The sequence below is a fragment of the Takifugu rubripes genome, chromosome 9 (genome assembly GCF_901000725.2).
Source record: "Takifugu rubripes chromosome 9, fTakRub1.2, whole genome shotgun sequence".
Lineage (NCBI taxonomy): Eukaryota > Metazoa > Chordata > Actinopteri > Tetraodontiformes > Tetraodontidae > Takifugu > Takifugu rubripes.
The window spans coordinates 1,522,359-1,542,545 of NC_042293.1; the positions used below are offsets into that span (position 1 = coordinate 1,522,359).

Consider the following 20,187-nt stretch of genomic DNA (forward strand, 5'->3'; position numbering starts at 1 on the left):
GGTCGTCAAGCTTCTGAGAACGTCTTCTCTGCATCAGTGGTAGGAAAATCACAACTTTTCAAACTCAACGCAAGAACGGACGTGAGGTTCGCGTGAGCGAGTTAGCCGCTAAATTCCGTTCGGTGAGGAGGGAAAGGAGGAAGTCTTCTCTGTGACATATTTTCACACGAGGAACCACATGAGGAGCCTGTAATTCATCGATGCCATGAATTATTCATGTCCTGACGGTTGGACTGCTGCCGGTGAAGCCCAGTCTAAAGGCTTTCTGGGTTCTGACAGTGACCCGCTTTGATGTTTTCAGGCGGCGTAAATGGGAACGGGGCTGAATGGAGCAGCTGGGTACCACGGCGACTGACTTTTTCTTTTCAATTAGGAGCAGCAGTAGCTAAGCAGAGCCTCGGCTGTGGGTGAAGCATCTGATCTGTGACCTCGCCAGCTGAGGGCAGACTGGACCGTCACCATTATTATTCTGGTTGGAAACTGGAGCATTGGGAGGACTTTAAATGAAACTCAGACAAATAAGGCAATAATGAAGCTTTATTTCTCCCCCGCCCCGAATGGAAGCGGCTGACAGAGGACGAGGCCCCGCCGCTGAAGGAGGTTCCTGGAAAACGTCCGGTTTTTCAAGCCCTCTCCATTCAGGCCAGAGGAAGGGGTTTTTCCCAAGCCCGCTGTTCTCACACTTGTGCCTGCATCTCAAATAAACCTCCTATGGATTCCTAACTTCACAGAATAGTGGCTGGGTGGGGGGAAGGGAGCCGGGGTTATTTGGAGCTTAGGGTGTGTGTGTGTGTGTGTGTGTTGTGCAGGGTGGGAGCGTTTCATAGAGATGCTGATTTTGTATTCACTGGCCCTCTGGAAGAACAGAAACAGAGGAATTCTCATTGAAAGCCACCGGTCTGAAAGCCCAGAGCGCGTCGTGCATCATCATGTAGGTGCTGAAACAAGATTTTCCCTGGTGGGAAAACGGTGACCCCCCGAACCCGCTGAAAAGACACTCGTACCGGGGCGGGGGGGAGGGGGCCGCAGCGTTCCACCTGCACGGGGAGCGAGGGAGTGAAAGCCCTCGCGAGGTGTTTACACCAAGCCCTGCTCTGCCTCCCCCAGTGGAGCGGAGAAATAACAGCGCAGGTCCGGGATGAAAGTGCGGAAACGTGCTGTGGCGAGATCCTAATCGGGCCGTCCGAGGCGGCGAGGACCACGTATCAGCCTTTGTTGCCACCGAGCGTGCAGATACGATCCCTTTCATCTCCGTTTTCCTCGAAGAGGAGCTGCAGCGAAGATATTACGGAGCGTAAAGACCGTCACACCTGATAGGAATCACGAAAACACCGACCGCTTCCAAGATGGAGGATACAGGCTGAGCAAACACGGCCAGCAGATAAGAGTTTTAAACTGTTTAAAGCCATTTCTATGATAGATGAATCCAGTCAAACAGGGAATAGGGTGGAATTTGGGAAGATTTAGTCAGGACCACCCAAATACATAAATGAGTTGGTAGAAGTTCTGTTGCAGCATCAATGAAATAGAAACAGAACTATTGCAAATGTGAAGTGACGAGTGTGTGTGTGTGTGTTGGGGGGGGGGGGGGGGGGGGGGGGGCTGACGCTTGTGTTTGGTGTGTGCTTGTGTGTACAGACAGAGAGATAAACATGTGTTTTACATATGAACGGCGCGCCTACAGGACAGGCTGAATGACTCGGGTTCTGGTAGAGCGGCAGCGACAGCCCATTGGCAGAGGCACAGAGGGGCGGTTTCCTGGGCGACGCCAGCGTTTGCAGTGAGCTGCTCATGGTGGTCGCATCACAGAGAAAACCTCTGAAGGAGCCGGGTTCAAAGGCGATGCAGTCCGGGGCTGCTTTTTAACTAAAGGTCAGCCCCCCCCCCTTAAAGGCTGAGGCCCTTGATATGTTTCCTCCCCCAGTGCTCTCATACCCTTGATGTGTTGAACGTATTTCGCTCATGCGTTGCTGCCTCGGTTTGCATATTCGCTCATTTCCTGATCAGCGAATCGTTGCTGGGACAAAAAAAAATCCCACGAAAGTTCCGATATCTCTGCTTTTGTTGCACATTTTGTTGCTCATACTCGGGGAGTTTTGTTGCACGCTATATCTTTTACTATTGACCTCGGAGAAGGATTCCCCGCCTCTCTGAACGGTTTGGGAAGTGTTTGGACTGGAATAATAGGAAAAGTGTGATTCTGGGTTGTCGACGGTATGTGGGTGGTCTTCCGTACACCGTAAACACTTGTTGCAGGAGGCCGGGAGCGTTCCCGGGCTGTTTTGGACAGTCCAGCTGTCTGCAGAAATGCTGACGCAATCACCTCTTGTTATTCAAAAATGGGACCGTAGCTTCCACTATTAGCAGCTTTAAGAGGCGGCCGATTAATCAATTTAAAGGCAACCATCGAGATTTTAAGTATTTAGAGCCCCAGAGTGACGCGCCAGGGCGCTGCTAATGATTTCAGTACACATGGCAGCACTTGGCAACTCGTCGCCCCAATCACAGAGCCAAAAGTAAGCCCTCTGGGCGGTTTCAGGCCTCTAATTGGGCTCTCAGCAGTGGCAGCCTTGACAAATGTTGAGCACCGGTTGGACACAAATGGAGAGAAAAGGAGAATGTTTATTATTCTGAGAGACTGAGGAGAGTGAAAGGTAGCCTTATTTTGGAGGTACTTCAATAGGACTGTGGCCAAACTGGAAAGATAAATCTTTTCCCAGCACAAACTGGCGACAACAGAGCCCATTCACTCGGCCTTCCCGTCAGACACGAGGCTTTATTCGCCAACAAACTTACAACGAGGTGATAATTAAACCAGCGTGTCCTTGGAAAATGAAGACAATAGAGAACAAATGCCGTTAGCATTGGGTTCTTGGATCGTTCATTGAAGCTTTTATGAAGACGTTGTATCATTGCAGGTTTGGTAAAAAGCTAAAATATAAATATTTTCTCTATCTTTTCCAAGAAAAGACACATTTACAGTTTTCAGTCCTTCAGCTCAACCTCTAAATCAACAGGAAGAGGCATTCTGGGACATGTAGTAAACTGATCAGGAACTTTTAATGGGGCCCTTGCTAGTGGGCGTGGCCTAGAAGCCCCCCCAATAGAGAGCATAACCTCTCACCATTTTACACTTAAGGCTATTTCATACCGACACACAGACATTCACAAACTATACGTACAGATGTTTATGAGGAATCGAGGCATTTTTAATGTCGAGTGTTCCAGTGGAAGTGGGCGGGCCCGGTTTGAAAAGAACCCTCAGTGAACGCTGGTGGTCCCAGATGTCAGCGCTCCCTGTGAAATCTTCTCACTCTGCCGGGGTAAACAGGAAAAACAAAGAAGTGTAACGTGATCCCAGCGAAGGAGAGGACCTGAGCACATTTGTCTGGAGTGTTGAAAGTGAAGGCACGGAAATGTTGCCATCCAAATACCAGTTTGCTTCGTTCAGGAAGCAGGTGCGGACTTGTTTAAAAGCCGAGCCGATGTATTTATAATGTGATCATTTTTAACACTGGAAAACCCAGAGGAGATGTGTTGGTTCTGTTGTTTATGCTGGCGGGAGATAACGCTGTCACTCAAATTTAATTAAAACACACCCACGTGGTCTCGATGAGAGAGCTCAGCATAGGGACTCTTTCACAAAACCAAAGTGGTTCATTTCTTACGCCTGTCAAATACGCTTTCGTTTCTACCCTTCGTCAACTTGCATTCCTCCTTTTGTCGATGTTTCTTTGATTTAACGAGGTCGCGACAGTCCAGTCGTGCGATTGATATTTATAGCCTAGCATTTTTGCAGACCTCCCAAAAGCACCACTGACACATGCGACCCCTCCTTCTTTGACTGCTAAAAATATACTGCATGTACATTTAATACGCCCGATCAAGCCTTCCAGGACCTCACACAACAAACCTTTCCTGGCGCGACGGTCCTGACAAATTTATTTTGTATGAGCTGCCTGGGAACCTCGCCCCCCTGTCACTCACAGGAGGTGATGGATGAAACAAGAGCGGGCGAGGGGACCTGCCCTGCAGAGGTGTAGGCCTCAGGTGTGAACAGGTGTGTGGGTTCACTGCCATTCAGGAATGGGAGCAGGTCCAGGTGCACAGCTGCGGGGCGTGGCGCTAACGCGCTCCTACCCTTCCGCACCGTGTTGAAACACTGAATCACGGGGAAACCGGTCTCGCGAGGAGGCGGAGCCTGATCGGGTGGGGCGGCGGTGTTAATTTAATCTGCTGTCCTTTGAAGAGGGAGGGCGAAAAGTGAGTTGAGCTGTTAGCTAGGAGGTGAAATGACGAAGGGCGGAAAGTCGTGTTTGGGCCGTGCGTGTTCCTGTGTGTGTGGGTGTGAGGGATCTTCACGTGTCTTAGGAGCAGAAGGTCCATAAGCAAACAGAACGTCAAAGATTGATGTTTGGGAGGTTGCCTGTCTGGAATACCAGCGCGTGTTCGTTTAGTCTCCTTGGATACTATTGTTCATATCAATCCACGATTAAACAAGTCGGGCAGTTCGCAGTCCTGCCGTGACGTATCCCGGTGAATTTCCTTTGAAAGAACATGTCTGTGTTGAACTTCCCTAAGCCTTGGGCTGCATTAATCTCAGCCTGAGGACAGATTAGGGTTGAGTCTGCGGGGTACACGCTTGTTAACCCCTTTCGATCGAAGTCCTGAGCATGTGGGTGAGCATCGGCTGGTAAATTTGACAGAGGGAACGGGTCAGCAGCTGCGGTGGACAAGGCCCCCTGTGCCTCAGAATCTAGCCCACACATGATGTGGTGGCGTAGGTATGTGATGGGAGGGCCAGGAAAGCCTTCGCAGGTTTGTTATTTGGAGTTATTCTGCAGTGATAATCCCTGATGTTACTCCTGTGATGTGCCTCCAACAGAGCCATTGACTGCTTGACCGTGTGCCAGAAGAGCAGTCTGACCTTTCCCGCCCTTGGAACAGTTGATGCCGTGTAATATATTCCGGAGCTGATTTCTTTCCCCATCCTATGAATTTTAACATCTTTCTCCCCCTATTCAGTGGAACCAAAGAGCCGATCACTTGCGTCTCTGCTCTGCAGGATGTGATTCCTCCTATTACCTTGCTGCACTCCAATCACCACATGTCCTGTGGAGGGGGGAAAAAAAATACCGAGACGTCGTTAGAGATGGAAACAGCAGACAGAATGTTGATTTCCTTCCGGTTGGCTTTTTCCTCCTCCAGAGGGTTGAAGATTAGGCCTTTGTCTGACATCCAGGAAGCTAGTGCCAGCCGATGACAGCTTGCGATGAGCGCCATTGGCAGAGGTACGAGCGGAGATCAAAATGTCCTCAATTCATCACCAGGCAGCTGCTTTAAAATTGATGTCAACCTATTTTCGTTTGCTTTCCACGATCCCGCGACAGGGCCGCATTTGTCAGCCGCAGCTGCTATTGACATTCCTCGTTTTTATCAGACCAGCCAACTGTAAGTCACGGGACGCCAAGAGGGTCCATCAGAACCCATTAGTCGCCTGTTTCTAATTACACCAACTCTGCGGTTGATTAAAAGACCTTGCCGGGCAGGAGCACGCACCATTATGCTAATGAACCTCTCGTTTGGAGGAGCAGTACTTGGATGATTTTGCTGTGAAACCTCTGAAAGGAAATGACGTCCTGGACAGCAGATGATGATGAAGATGATGGCGAAACTTGAGATTTATTCCCTCCCAGCTTCTCATTACCATATATATTTTCCCGCCCTCACCCCGCAGATACAGACTACTAAGTATCTCCCTGGCAAGCAAAGATAAGATGCGTTTGGAGTGATTTAGTCATAATTGATTTTCTCCTCTAATTAAAATACTTTGAAAAGACGAAGACACCAAAGTCAAACATGCCAAGTGGCTGTTTGCTTTGGTGGCTCCTTGTTTCTTCTTGGAACACACGGATATGCTGTCATGTTAAAAACACACATCTAATTTGTTACCAAGTAATTTAGAGGTCCGTTGTCACAGCACTTGAGATGGAGAGCAAGCTTGTGAAAAGTGTTTGTCTGTTTCAGATTTCACTTTATGAATATTGTGGAAAAAAGGGAATATAACACCAGTACCGGATCCTGCCAACAGGGGGAGGGGGATGTTTGAGCTGAATTTTTATTTTTAAATCCAGGCACGCTTCAGGCATTCTTTCATTTAATGTGTTATCTTAAAAGTGGTGGATTATCCATAAAGACCTGCTGAAAGACGGTTGCCTAACGATACCAACAACATTACAACACTATAATTCCCATTTACATAACTGTAATTACATAGCGTGTGCTTGCTGTCAGCTAGCCTCCTTCAGTCTCTCGGCCTCAGTCGCCTTGATGTTTCAGTTCAGTCGGACTTGGTTCTTCACTGACTTTTCGTCTTGCAGGAGTACATTACCTCGACAAAAGCGGGGAGAACATCGGACTGAAGCTCCACTTTGGACCGAAAATCTGCAGCCTTCATCGACAAGCTGTAACCTGCACTGTACGTCTGAAGCTGCTAACAGTCTGCATGTATGTGTATCCAGATGTGACGTTTGCAGGTCTCAGATGGATACAAAGCAGGTAAATACCCAGATGTACATGCGAGGAACTCATCTGCTTTTTAAATCAGTGCTGCTCACTGTAAATCTTACTGAAAGAAGACCAAACAGCCTCTTCATGTATGGTTTCTGCGTTGTGAGTGGGGGGACGTCATTACACTCACAACATGGAGCTGTTGCAACAATAGGGGAACAGAAGTTGTATTTTTCCTGACTCAGCAGCAAATACCTGCTATTTTCTCTTTTAAATATCCCTCGACATGCATGAGCGCTCCAATCTGAGAAGTTGTTTCTAGTCATGAGGCTGGTTAGACTCCATATTATTTGTCAATATGTCACCCCAAACCTTAAAATCTAGAAAATTTGTGGACACCCGGGAAGTAATCCAGAGGATTTCGTAGCAGCTGGTCTAATCCTCTGCTTCCTTTGTTTGATGAAAGATACCCCAGAGCTTTCCTGTGGTCCATCTTCACACCGGTCAGCGCCGGATCCTCCGACCGGCCCCTGTGCACCTGTCAAAGGCCACTTCTGTGCTGCATCTAATAAACAGCTCCAAATCCCGATCATCCCGGTTGGCACCGGCTCCACATTTCATCCCTCACATCTGTGAACTCCCTGAGCTCTTCCCAAAATTCCCCGTGGTGGCCCGGTGATCTCGCTCAGCTGCTGGCGCAGCCTCGGGCCAGCCGAGCCTCTCTCTGGGCTCCAGCTGCAGGCCTCCGCCGTGGCCATGGGGCCCCGCTGAAGGGCACTATTGTCCATTCATGGGGTTCACTGTGTGAGAGGTCGTCTGAGGGAGAACCAACACTGGGACTGGACAGGAAATGAAGGTGGAGTGGCAGTTGTTGCGATAGTCTCGGACTCGGGCCCACGTAAATAAGATATTCTGTATAAGCGCTGATAGCTGAATGACTTTTTTATCCTGACTGTTTATCACACAGAACGCTGCTAGGATTGAAGGGTTTAAAAAAAAACCTGGAAAAAGAACTTGTTTGAACACGGTTCTAGGCTTCTGCTTAAAGGATGAGTGAGGGGAGTTCGGAGTGATGACCAGAACGCCTTGCAGACGTGGGTAAATCTTACTTCAACCACCTCCACAGCACACGCCGCTTCAGGCCAGAGGCACCTTCTGGAACCAGAGAAACGGCAGAACAAATTGGAGGACCAACAGTCACACGGGGTTATTCACATCATCTGTTATGTGAAATGTCAAAGACCTCAGGGCGGGTTGGCCGTGCATAGCACAGAACAATGAAACACATGTTGCGATACTTCGATGACGCTTTTCTAACATAAGTCTTTAATAAGGCCCCATCCGAAAGCTGCTAAATTGCTTTAACATGGACAAACTCATCAAAGATGAGCGGGGCGACTTCGTGAAAAGACTACAAATTTTAGCAAAGATCCTCGTGTTAGCCATGAGTAAGATTCTATTTACTGACCCTTTTCTACCAATATTTCCAAGGAAGAGTAACGTACAGAAACTGATTTACCTGGGGTTAAAAAAAACACTGCATTTAAAACAGGCTGAAGACAAATGGGGGAAGTAGCAAAAGAAACTGCTTCCAATCAATGTGGTTACTTTTGTCCCTGGCTATTCTTCCATAGACTCGCCTTCTTGTCTACCCCCCCTAGCTCATACCTCAGAAAGCTTGTTTAAATGATACAAATAAGTTTGTAGCCCCACACTGGCTTTAACAGGGCAGGCGAACAATGAAGTAGGGGGGTTCTGCTAGAACATTCCACTAATCAATGTTCCTCAGCACAGCTCAGCCCCTCAAGAACATTATTCCACCTAATAAGGTCCTCCCCTCCCACTGGGTATTTTTTTCAGGAAAATTTTGTGGTTGGGGGAAAGTTTTTTTAAAAAAATTTCTGGGTAATTTTGCTCGAAACAGGCCGAGGTTTTTCAAAGTCCCGGCTAATGATAAAAGTCCCTGCAGTGGAAACAGCTGAAATTAGAAATTAGATTAGATGCGTGCAATATATACTATTACCCCAACAGCATATACGATAGAAACTCCAATTGAGTGAAAATATCTTTGCAATGAGGCTTTCAAATGTCTGTATTGCTTCTCAAGATAGCAAACAGCTTCTGCAGTAGCTAAAGCTAAAAACCAGCAGGAGGATTCGTCCGTTGGGGGAGACAGAGCTTGATGGATTTTTTCTTAAAGCCTCTTCGAAGCTTAATGAGAGGTGAGAATGAGAAAGACACAATGGCTGCCAGACAATGCACCATCTCCGCGTCTATTTTTCTTCCCCAGCAAATGAAGTCACATTTATTCAGTCACAGATAATTAGCTTCCCCTTTTCTCTGCAGGCTGAAAGGAAAAAACCCGCGCAGGGAGGTAAAACGCGCCGCCGTTTCTTTGTTTGCGATTTTCAATTTGGTGTGCGTTGAAGGGAACACACGGACAATTAGGATTCAGACAATATGAGACAGAGGTGACAATCCGCCTGCTCTGCTCTCAGAGGTGCGGGGACGACACCGACGTGGGGCGTCGAGGGATTACGAGCGCAAATGGCGTCTAAATGGCAGCCTCGGTGACCTTTTTTCTACACCGTGATGGCAACGACTAATCAGGGGGCAATTCTGAAAGTCTCTCGGCCAAAAATGACCTAATCTTGTTGGGGGAAATGTAATTATGGTGCTGTGGTGTCCTGACCTCTTGTCTAGAGGAAATGGGCGCGGAAACCAACCAGGCGGCCAGATTTAGCTCCGTCCAGGAGGGCAGATGACCGGCGTGGTCTCATTTCAGCCTAAAAGGGGGACCAACCTGCAGCCTTTCCGTCTTGAAAGGTGGTCATGCGGTTTCAGAAAGAGACCCTTTGTCTCAGTGTGCATCAAAAACACGAAGGTGCTGAACAACACGAGGCTTTAGCTGCAGGGTGAGTGCGTCAGCTTAGATTAGGCCCCGTTTTAACGCCACACGTGATGGCATTTATTTATCGCCCCTTTGGTTTGACGTCATTTGTTTAATGCTGTATTGATTTTTCCCTCACAGCTTAACCACCTGATGCAACCTTTGGGGTTACGACTGGAAATCCTGTGACACGCCAGCTGAATCTAAAGCAGGAAATGACTTGGTGTTTTTCACAGGTCGTCATGTGACCCCAAGGGAAGTTCTGACAGGAACATGAATGGACAAACCGCTCATCAATCTAGTGCGGACGTCGGTTTCCTTTTCCTTGTTTCCGAGGTTTGATTAATCCTCACCTGTGTTAAACCAGCACTCATTTGAGTGAGCAAATAATTCTGCTCTGTCAGAATAATCCTGGATCATCTGTCAAAGTGTGATCTTTTATTTATAGTTTTCAACACTCTCCTAATAGAACAGACACACAGAATTAATTCACCTTTCAGCCTAAATGAAAGAGAAAAAGCAATAAAGTGGCTCACAGAGGAGTGAAAGCTTCTGAGAAAAGTGGGGGAGGATTTGAAAAAAAATACAGAGCTAAAGGCTGGAGGTTTAGACATTAGCAGATCCCTCAGTAGCTAAAGTAGATGTAAGAAAAGCAGCTTCGACTGCATCTGGTTTTAGGTTTAAAAGAACGTTTGCAAAGGTTTCCAAAAGGCTTTAATCATTTTGGTGGTTGTGTAACCTAATATCCTGCACGCTCCGCCCGATGTGCTGCTGCGATGGTCGACGTTGCCTCACTTTCTCCAGACAAACAAAAGTTAAAGCCCAAAGCGTCTCGATGGAGTCGGAGTCTGTCTGTTTGACCCTGTTAAAGTCCCTGAGATGAGTCAGGAACCACTTGGTCAGCACCTCGTCTCATCTTCTTCTCATTTGTGGGTTTGGTACCTTGCTCAAGGGAACCTCGGCAGTGCTCTGAGGGTGTTCAGTTCCCAACAGACTGAGCTACCAGCAGCATCTGGTGAGCTCCTTCTAAGATTAAATGTAACATGTTCTAATTTAAGAAAGCAAATGAGTATTTCAGCCCACAAACAGGATGATCAAGGAGATTCGTCTCTCTCGTGTTGTCCTTCTTTAGTAAACATGCTGAGGTCTTTGTGGGGAATAAAACCCGAGCTTCCGTTTCATTTTAACCTTCCTCCTCCATGATGCTGCTGCTATGCATCTGCTGAAACAGATGCTGAATGTGACGGCAGGGAAAACACGGGAAAAGCAGTTTCCAATCTGCTGGAGCTGGAGCAACCTATCATTTTCTCAATATTTGCATTAGAAGAGGACCAGTCTCGCTGGTCCCATGGATAAAACCTGGCCGTTGTTGCAGTCATGTGGGGCGGGGCTTCTGAAGGGGAAGACCCTCTAACCGAGGTTGGTCTGAGCAGAGCGAAGACTCAAGCATCTCCTGTCTCCAGCAAAGATCATGAAGCAGGAATGAATGAGGGACGGAGATGCGACGGACGGATCGGGAGTGACAGGGAAGTGCTCCCCTGAGTGAGCAGGGCAGGAGCAGAGGGTCCACACTGCCCCTGGATTCAGACCCATGACTGTCGGATAGATATGAAAGAGGTGTTTTCTGCCCTCCGGCACCTTTGGTTTGTTCCTTTAGACGTCGCAAACGTGCACTTCCTCTCAGTGTATTTGTGCGAGAAGATAATCACGGGAGCTAATATCATTACACCTCGGGGAAATCAAGGGGCTTGATGTTCTGGCTGTCTCTGGAAGAGGATTCTAAATAAACTCCCCTGACGGGAACGTGGGGGTTATCAAATGTCTGCCGCCACGTTCCTCCAAGTCTTTCCAGTCAACCGACTCCTAATGACTTTTTTTTTTTTATTCTGCAGAAACAATTAGATGCCAGCCATGCAAGACCTCATGAAGGTGGGCAGCGTGCCACGGCGAGACGGCGCAACAATTACTCCCGATAAAAGCCACTGTTGTTGTTTCGCGCCGGCGAATAATGGGGCAATTTATCGGTCGCCGTGTCGCATTTTCGCGCCGAGGATTTCACATAAAGGATCTCCGCCAGCGTAGCCACCACAACACTACACGCCTGTCCTTCCTTTGTCCCTCCCCTGGTTTGTCTCGCCACTAAGAAGCAAATATCGGCCTGAAATAGGAGCGATGTCGATGTGCTCCTCTCAGAAAAGCAACGTCTTAAACGAACATTCGTGCTCTGTCTTAAAACGATAAACAGGAAGGGGGGTGGTATTGTTGCAGGTAAGGTCGGCTGTGGTGTTTTTGCTACGTACGCAAGACCCAAGCAGAACTTTAGCGGTTTGCAATCAAATATTGATAACTGATAGCTGGTATGAAGGTCAGGATATTCTCTTTGTGACAGCAGCACAAAGGCAGCGTCACAGAGAAGTCACTCCAACCCAAATCAATATTCTTTGACATTTGTAGGATGGTGCAGGGCAGCAGGGGTGAGACCGCACAAAGGACGGGCTTGGAAGGGGGCTGACAGGCCTCAGTGTGACCATTAGCTTTGCGAGGGACCCTACGGTGGATGAAGGGGGAGGTTATCCAGGCACCGCAGGCCTTTTTATTTAGTCCACACAGCGGGAGAGTGCGATGAATAACTCAGCCAGGGAAACGGAGGATAATGGTAGGTTCCATTCTTCAGCGTAGAATCCAACAGGCGGAACAAAACAAGGCTTAGCCACGCAGTTGAATTGAGGGCAAATAACCGTATTTTCCTCGCCGCTCTCCCGCAGCTCGGAGCTCGCCGAGAAAATCCCACGTCGACCGTCGGATACGCACGATCGGGGGCGTGAACTCGCCTGGGTTCGAAACAATGTGAGTGGTGTGATGAGGTCTGTTTTGTAAATGTCAGTCAAAAAACAAAGCGTGTTAAATGACCGGAGCCAAGGTGACCCCCACCAATAGGTGCATTGTGTAGAAAGCTTATTGTTTTATCTTTTGTTTTAAATAAAGCCTTTTTCCAGAGAGGACGGGAGCTTACATGCTTATCGTTTCCCGCAGGTGAGTCGCTCACCATCATGTTTTAATTAATTAAAACTCCAGTTTTGATCAAACCTCCACAATGATGACCAGAAATTCAGCCTTTGAACCACTTTTTTCTGTTCTTCTTCTTCTGTTTGACTGTAATAGCAGCTGCTTAAATCTCACGTTTAAACCCCCCAAAAACCAGAAGGCGGAATGGAAACAGCCATTTTGTATCACTTTGCACAACTCATTTGTTTTCAAATGATCCACTCCCGTGCATGTAAGGTTGTTGGGGCTACAGATTTTCACTCTTGACGATGAAACCCGGGAGACAATCGATACGACATGCCAAACAATAGAACACGGTGATTTGAGTTTAATACCCTGGACTCGAGGATCGCTAATGCTCCTGTTGCAGAAAATCAATGTCCTCTGCGTTGGAGTGGTTCTAACTGAGCTGTGTGGGGAAGATTGGAGGCATCGAACACACACACACACACACACACACACTAGCTTGGTTTGTAGTAAATAACACAAATGGTCATTTTGGTATTTGCTACCAAACAGACAATCTCTGTGATCTGTAGTGGGTGCATCCAGGACCTGGGTGATGATGTCTGTGCTTCAATAGACTGAGGAGCTTGAGGGCCAGACCGAGAGTCTAAGCAGCATTTTTATTTTGGCTACAGTTCGTCTTTGTCGTCTTATGAAAGACTCCCTGTTAGAAGAGTCCACCACTCACCGCCGAAGATGCTTGATCAGGAGCGTCTCAGCGAGCAAACCTCTCATTTCTGGCTTAAAGTAAATAATGCCTGATCACCATCACCACCATCCTCCTCCTCCTCCTCACTGACATCATCATCATCATCATCATCATCATCATCATCATCATCATCATCATCATCATCATCATCAGCAGCAGCAGCAAACGTCTCTTGATCTGATTTTAGCGTTTGTGTTGCTAACTAGACGTGCTGTCATGGGTGGGTCACAGGGACCTCCCAAACAACCTGCTGAATTAGCTACACACATTTTCCAATATGCTGTGTTCCACCACCATATTTCCAGCCTTTTCCAGTGTGGGTGTGTGTCTCGATGTGATGGGAGTGTGTACGCAGACAAGAATGCCGCAGAGAAACGATCAAAAGAAGATAGTGAGCTGCCTCCTAAGGATCCGAGCTGCATCCCAGTCTGGTGCTGTACCCGCCCCCCCCCATCCCAGCAGAGCTGGCATCCATTTGTAAAGTAATGTAGAGAGGTTTTCGCAGACTTAAGCGCACAGGCCAACTTGTAATTAATTAACCATGTCCCGGAGGCAGAAAATGACAGACATTTTCTGGCTTCTATTACAGGGTGTTGAATTGCAGGCCTCGGGGGTGGTGGGTTCTCAGGAATCCCCCCCCCCCTCACAAATCAGATACATGATAAATATTCAATGACACGCGGGCTCTGTTTCTCTGAACTTGATGGAAGAGGGGATGACGGGGCAACGTAATATCCTCAAACCAAAAGTGTGAGTCTGCATCAGCGCCCCCTCGGGATTCGCCCTCTGATCTCCAAAACCGGAGACGCCAGCATCGGTAAACGATCCCTGCAGCACACTCCTCTCCTTACAGGTAAAAGCACGCCGGAGGAAGCAGCCCGAACTCATATGGAGGCGGCAGCGATGGGGCTGTTACCGTTTGTTTGTGGAGCTCGCTCATACGATTGAAAATCCAATTCCAGCCTTATTTCAGAGATGTTATCCTCGGAACATGATTAATTATAAATCATTAGCTCACATCAACATATTGAGTGGAGAGAAATGCTAATGGGCTGGGAGGCGGGACGTTCTGGGCTCCGGTGCTGTGACCTTAATTAAGTCTTCAGACGCTGCTGCTTAACCGGGGGTCAGGATGCTCTGTCACACTGTCCTGCTGCTTTAAAGGGATACCAAAACAGCCGTATTCCTGCTCCCTGCTAATCTGTCTGCAAATGAGGCATCTCTTAAAAGGATTCATAGGAGCCGTCGCACCGACAGCCCCCCACCATTCACAGAGCGTATCAGAGTATCAGATTTTATGCACCTGCATGTTGTTCTTTTGGGGAGAGCTGAGCCTTTGAGAGCAGTAAAGCTTGTCTCAGTCGCCAAAGCAACGGCTAAAGTGCACTGGCCATCTTCTTTTTCTGACTCCTAAGTCCAGGATCGCCTAATATCCGGATCGTAAACACCACCACCAAGCATTTAGGATGAGTTCTTTAGCATGTTTTCTGTCCCTCACGTCCTCTCATGCCAGTCAGAGCCGCTGTGATAGATTTAAGTGCAGATTTCAAGAGGCGAGTGTTGACGTTCAGAAGCTAAATCTACACGCACGCACGACCTGGCTGCTGCTCCGTCTCCGTCACACACCGGCGTCGCCGCTGGGCCCTGCTGCACAGCTGGTTTGCACCCCTTGACAGTGAATTAGCATTTGCGGACGGCTGAGGTGGATTACACGCAAACTCAATTTGGTTTTAAATCTTCCAGGGGACGATGGCTGAAAGGCGGCAGATAGGCGACAGAGGGATTTGCAGCGAAACAACCCTGCGCGGGCTGGGAAGTTAATTACCGCCGTGTGATTGGATCTGCTGCCTGGCGCTTGCCTTCAGCCGCGATGATGGCGCGGAGACACGATCGCATCCCAAAGCAGAGGGTTCAGATGTTAAAGCTCAGCGGACACACTGTTGCTGACACATTGAGAGCCATCCTGCTCAAACAACAAGCTTTAATCCCATTAAAATAGATCGCTTACATACTGTATAACACCCAGTCAATACAGATACGTGTAATCTAATTGCCTCTGAAAAAGAGAGATTGCTCTAAAGATACTTAAAGTGGTATTAATTTCATTGTATTGATGGAGTCTAGAGTGGCTGATACTGTGTCAGAAGGAAACGGGCGCCATGAATTCTTCATGGGCTTTGGGAGCGTAGGGGTCCACGACCTGTTCATCCTGCTAGAAGTGTCAGAAGTGACTGTTTTCCACAAGAAGGAAGACCGATTCCTGTCTGCTCAGGCGTAATTCACCGTATCAATCTGCTGCTTTTGTGTTTGATTATTGTCTCGTCTTTCTAAAAAAGAAAAAAAGAAAAAGGATTTGCAATCTTAAATGGGCCTCAGCAGTGGGTGGGGGAGCAAATGTGACATCAAAACTATGCAAAATGAGCCGGTTGATGCGGTTTGCGTGCACTAACTTGGCAGGTAATCACAAGCACGCCTGAACGGGGGTCGATAGTCGCGTAAGAAAAGGGAGCGGGATTTATTATATGCTGATGAAACAGGCAGAAAATTGAAAATAAAGGCTGAACCATCACTCGTCCGCCCCTCCGATCATTCTAACGAGCCATAAACTCACTTTCATTGGAGCATATCAGTTCATCCGGAACCTCATTTGCATGAGCTGCACCTTGGTGAGACGCCTTACGCCGCTTAACGGCATTAACGACCTCTTTAGCTGCCGACGCCTCGCTGGGTTGATTGAATATGTGAAGTGATTACCGCTTTAAAGAGTCGGCGTCCGTGTGTTTGTGACTGCAGGGGGAGGAAAACGGAGCTCCATCTGATTTAAGTTGATTTAATGTGACTGAGTTGAGGATTCAAATGCCCCCATGTGTAGTGATGAAGCCCATATAGTAATTATAGAGGGTGACGGATCTCTTATGGGTTTCCTGTTAACAGAGATGAGTTGGTCTAAATGATCAAACATGGAAAGTAAAGAGAAGGAGCTTTATAGATCTCCACGACTGGCTGGTGTGTGAGATCACTAACTTACAGGTTTAGGGGATCTGTGGAGTCCATTCATGGCTCACAGAAGGTCGCCTGTGACCACGCAGAGGGCTACCAAGAAGAAAACCTCAATATGCCTCAATATGCTGAACCAACCGCAACCCAACCCAGGATCTGGTAGATGCCCTCTGCTCTTCAGAGGTGGGGTAAAGGCAGAGGTCAAAGGTCACTGTTTAAGAGAACAATAAAGTTCTTTAACCAGTAAAATGCAGCTGGTGGGAATACAGACGGGCCACAAACCTCCTGTTCACGTTCAACCAGGCAACAAACGGTCTTTGAGAATAAAACATGGAATTTTTAATGAATGTTACAAGGACTAAGTGGAGATAATCGCCTGTTTTTAACATATTTTGTTGAGATTAGATGTATATAGATGTATATAGAGGTGTCACAGTGACACTGGAGCGAGTGTAAACGGGCTTTGGTGGGATTTAATTCTCACTCTGGAGGAAGTTCGCTGCGAACGTACAGAATCTGGCTCGGACGCCTGCCGGGATCTCACCCAGCCGAGCATCAAATCCATCCCTGCGTGCGTTGAAACACTCCCCAGGACGTCGTGAATGCGCCATTTTAGACACCCAGGTGAAAAAAACCTCCTGTAATCTCTCTAGAGTGCTCTCCGGTCGACAGCGGGGACGCCGAGCCGATGATTACGGGAAGCTGGGGAGCCGCTCGAGGGCCACTCAAAGGGGGAGGAAAAACTAGCTGGACGTACGTGTGACGCACATCCCTCTATCTATACTTAACGATAATTGTTATAGTATAAAGGCTTTACAGTCCCATCAGGTGTGTTCAGCAGCAACCTTTGCTGGAGTTTGTGATGCGCCTGTACGCCGACGACACCTTGTTTCCGATTTTTAGACGCAATCATCTGGCAGGATCTCATCAGGGGCGATTCTCCGCGAGAGCTGACGCGGGTGGCGGCAGCGGGTCGCCACTCAGAGGAAACAAACACTCCATCTGTACTCCAGAGCAATCACGGGTTCTCGGCTGGGTTCCTCATCCACGCTGGAGATGAACAATAATTGCGATTCAAAGCAACTCCCTTAAATGCGTGCGCTGGTAATTATGTCCCAGGTAATTGCACGCTTTAGAAGTTATTTAGCCAAGCCTTCAGTTCACACAAGCGGACTTGATTATAGGGAATAAAAGGTACATTATTGTTGCTCTTACTATTGTTATCAGCTCTGATTCCTCTGTGAAACACCTTGATAAAATAAAAGATTTATTACTCTGGCAAATTATAGTTCTCCAGCTAATTTGATCTTGCGCCCGGGGTGTTATTGGCCTTAAAGAAACAGCAACATAAATGAAATGCCTCTTTTTAACCTGCTTACAGGTGATTGCCTGGGACAGGTAAGCTGCCATCTAACAGCACAATTTAAAAATATAAGATTTATTCTTCCTGCATTCTGTTATTCTCTTCTTTTTCTCACCAGCTTCTTCTTTGGGTACAAACTGATGCAGTAAGTCCGTTAATCTTCCAGCATCCACTGTGTGTGTGTGTGTGTGTGTGTGTGTGTGTGTGTGTGTGTGTATCCTGTCCTTTTATAGACTTGCTGTGGCTCATTACTTCTTAAGCATTCTTCCAGTAATTTAGATCCTCACACAGCCGTCTGTCCTCCATCCTCTCCCTCCATTGTTGCCTCCATATTAATGTGGAACAGCTATTCCAGTAATGGCTGAACCTGCGAATCAATCAATCCCACCGTGTCCAAACAGAATCACTTTTACAGAGAACAAAAGCCAAGTGCGCGATCTCGCGCACGCCGTGATAAAAGGCAGGTATTCAGGAAACACACACCGTTTTAGGGAAGCTAATTACATAATAAATTGACCCATTTGTCTTTATCTGAAAGGCGCCCAGATAAGACGGCTATATTTCCCAACGCCTTGTCGGAGATACCTTTTGTCACGAACAGACAATGGTCGGATCCACCCACGCTTTGAAAAAAGCCGAGCAATTGTGTGTGAGATTACAGCGCGATTTCATTCAAACAGATCCCGATCTGCTCGGACGCGGGCGCGACAAATGACCCGCTGCAGTGGATGATACGCTTCGGATTCATCCATATTGATGAGGCGCACCTGGAGGAGCTCAAGAGGACGCTTGTTCAAATCCCTTTAATCTGAAACGACGCAGCAAACAGAAGATAAATTAGGGACAAATTCAACCAAAATCAAAAGAGGATTAAAAATAGATGGGCCAGAATAAATGTTGGCGTAGACATCCACTCCGCTAATAGATGCTAAGCTAACAGGAGGTGGTATTTCATCAGTGTGTGAGGATTGGAGCGTGTGGATGGGGTCACGAGTGTCCTGAAAAACCTGAAAAACCCAGGATAAAAGGCTGATGAGAAAAGATCCCTGGTCAGTTTAATCTATCGTGAGCAAATATATATGGAGATATTTGTGAATGTCCATGCAAGAAGACCTTTAGGGAGGCCCCCCAGACGCCTGAAGGTCATCACGGACGCTGCAACCGGAGAAGCTCCTCCGACTGGTCCCAGCAAACCGAGGGAGCCGTTCCAAGAGGGCCTCGGATGTGGCTAAAATAAGCATTAATAAGTCACTTAATTAGAACAAATTTAAAGCATCAGGACTTCAAGACAAAGACAAATGTGTGGGCCTGCACAGTCAGACTGTAGCCGCTCACTTTAAACCCCCTCTAAACCTTAAACAAGCAGTGTGAGGCGCGGAGGGCTGAGCTGTCTGTGTTTCACCTCCATTATAGCAGCAGGTCCCTCTGGCTGTATCGAGTGTCTGCTGCTCAGGATGTGGTGCAACAATTAATCCTCAGATTGATTCACTTCCTATTGAATTGCCCCCAAACTCAAGCTGTAATTCAACCTGTCCTTGTTAATCCTAGACGCCGCCTCGCTCACAGAGCTTCGAAGTGCCGGGACGCGCGGAGACTCTTCATTCGTCAATTTCAACTCCATCTAATTGTGTCCGTGCTCCAACTTAAAGGGGTTTTTTGTTGGAAAAGAGGAGGTTTGAATCAATCCGATGGGAATCTACAGATGCAATGGCGACTTTTAAGCTTCCCAGACATCCTTCGGAGCTTCATATTGAATAATATCTGAGGGAAAAGAGTTCTGAGAAGACGAATTAGACTTCACAATAGCAACCTTATCAGAGATCACTCTGATCTCTTATCAAGTCGATTCTTGCCATGTACCTTTTGTCCAGAACTGCTATTAAATGATTTTCCGTTGTTTTTTTCTATTGTGCCTCAGCTTCATTAAAAATCCTGGAAACGGACACTTGTTACCTAAATTAGCATAGTTAGCAAGAACGAAAATGAATATTTTAACCAGCAACACATTAACCTTGATTGTAGCACCCTTAATACTAAAACTATCAGCGCTGCACTAATATGCACTAATTGGAGAGAAAATGCCTAAACTGAATTGAGTCTGGCTTGTTTGAGCTTGTTTATTGTCTGAAGTAGTTGCTCCCCGTGCAGAGCAGCACTTGGAGTGATGACATGCACGCTGGGGAAGCGTTTTTTTAGTCAGGCATGTTGGAGCTGCTGGACTTTTTTAACATCCTCCAGTCTCGGGTTGCCTCTGATCCGGTTTCTATTGATGAAGCGCTGAAGCTGCTCTTCAGAGCGCCATTTTATATCACTGCAGGGAGACAATATACTTATATTAAGAGGCTGTTAGTGCAATCAATCTAACCTTGGGGACTGGAGACGAGCTCTGCCAGTGAGCAGCAGCTTTCCCGGAGCCCGTGGAGGTGCCGTTCATGATGATTAAAATGTTCCTCGATAGGGCTCAGGGGGCTGCTTTGAAAATATGAGAACAGATATTTCACATGTCGGCCGGCGAGCGTAAACTTCTGGGGACGCTACGCTGTTACGGTGCAACAGGAGACGCTAACAATGCGCGGCCGCTTCAAAGGCATTGTGGTGCTCGCAGGTCTTTTTAAAAGCTGGCCTGCCCCGTCCAGAAGTGCCGGGGGGGGGGGGGGGAAACCA

At 47.6% G+C, this 20,187-nt stretch overlaps 2 long non-coding RNA genes across 6 annotated transcripts; one reads left to right on the plus strand and one right to left on the minus strand.

Moving 5' to 3' along the window:
* Positions 1-1,616: 1,616 nt before the first annotated feature.
* LOC115251058 (uncharacterized) lies at positions 1,617-19,419 on the plus strand. 5 transcript variants are annotated; one of them, XR_003889613.1, is made up of 9 exons: positions 1,617-5,291; positions 6,381-6,558; positions 6,977-12,247; positions 12,397-12,433; positions 16,814-16,913; positions 17,064-17,279; positions 17,542-17,558; positions 17,642-17,668; positions 19,072-19,419. It is a non-coding gene; the product is annotated as an uncharacterized lncRNA (long non-coding RNA). The 5 variants fall into 5 exon arrangements; XR_003889614.1 differs by having other exon boundaries at positions 6,977-12,056; positions 12,166-12,247; positions 17,064-17,668; XR_003889611.1 differs by having other exon boundaries at positions 6,977-9,425; positions 9,542-12,247; positions 17,064-17,668.
* Positions 18,309-20,039, minus strand: LOC115251059 (uncharacterized). Its single transcript, XR_003889615.1, has 3 exons — positions 19,889-20,039; positions 18,637-18,751; positions 18,309-18,530 (listed from the first exon to the last, which is right to left on the minus strand). It is a non-coding gene; the product is annotated as an uncharacterized lncRNA (long non-coding RNA).
* Positions 20,040-20,187: the final 148 nt, after the last annotated feature.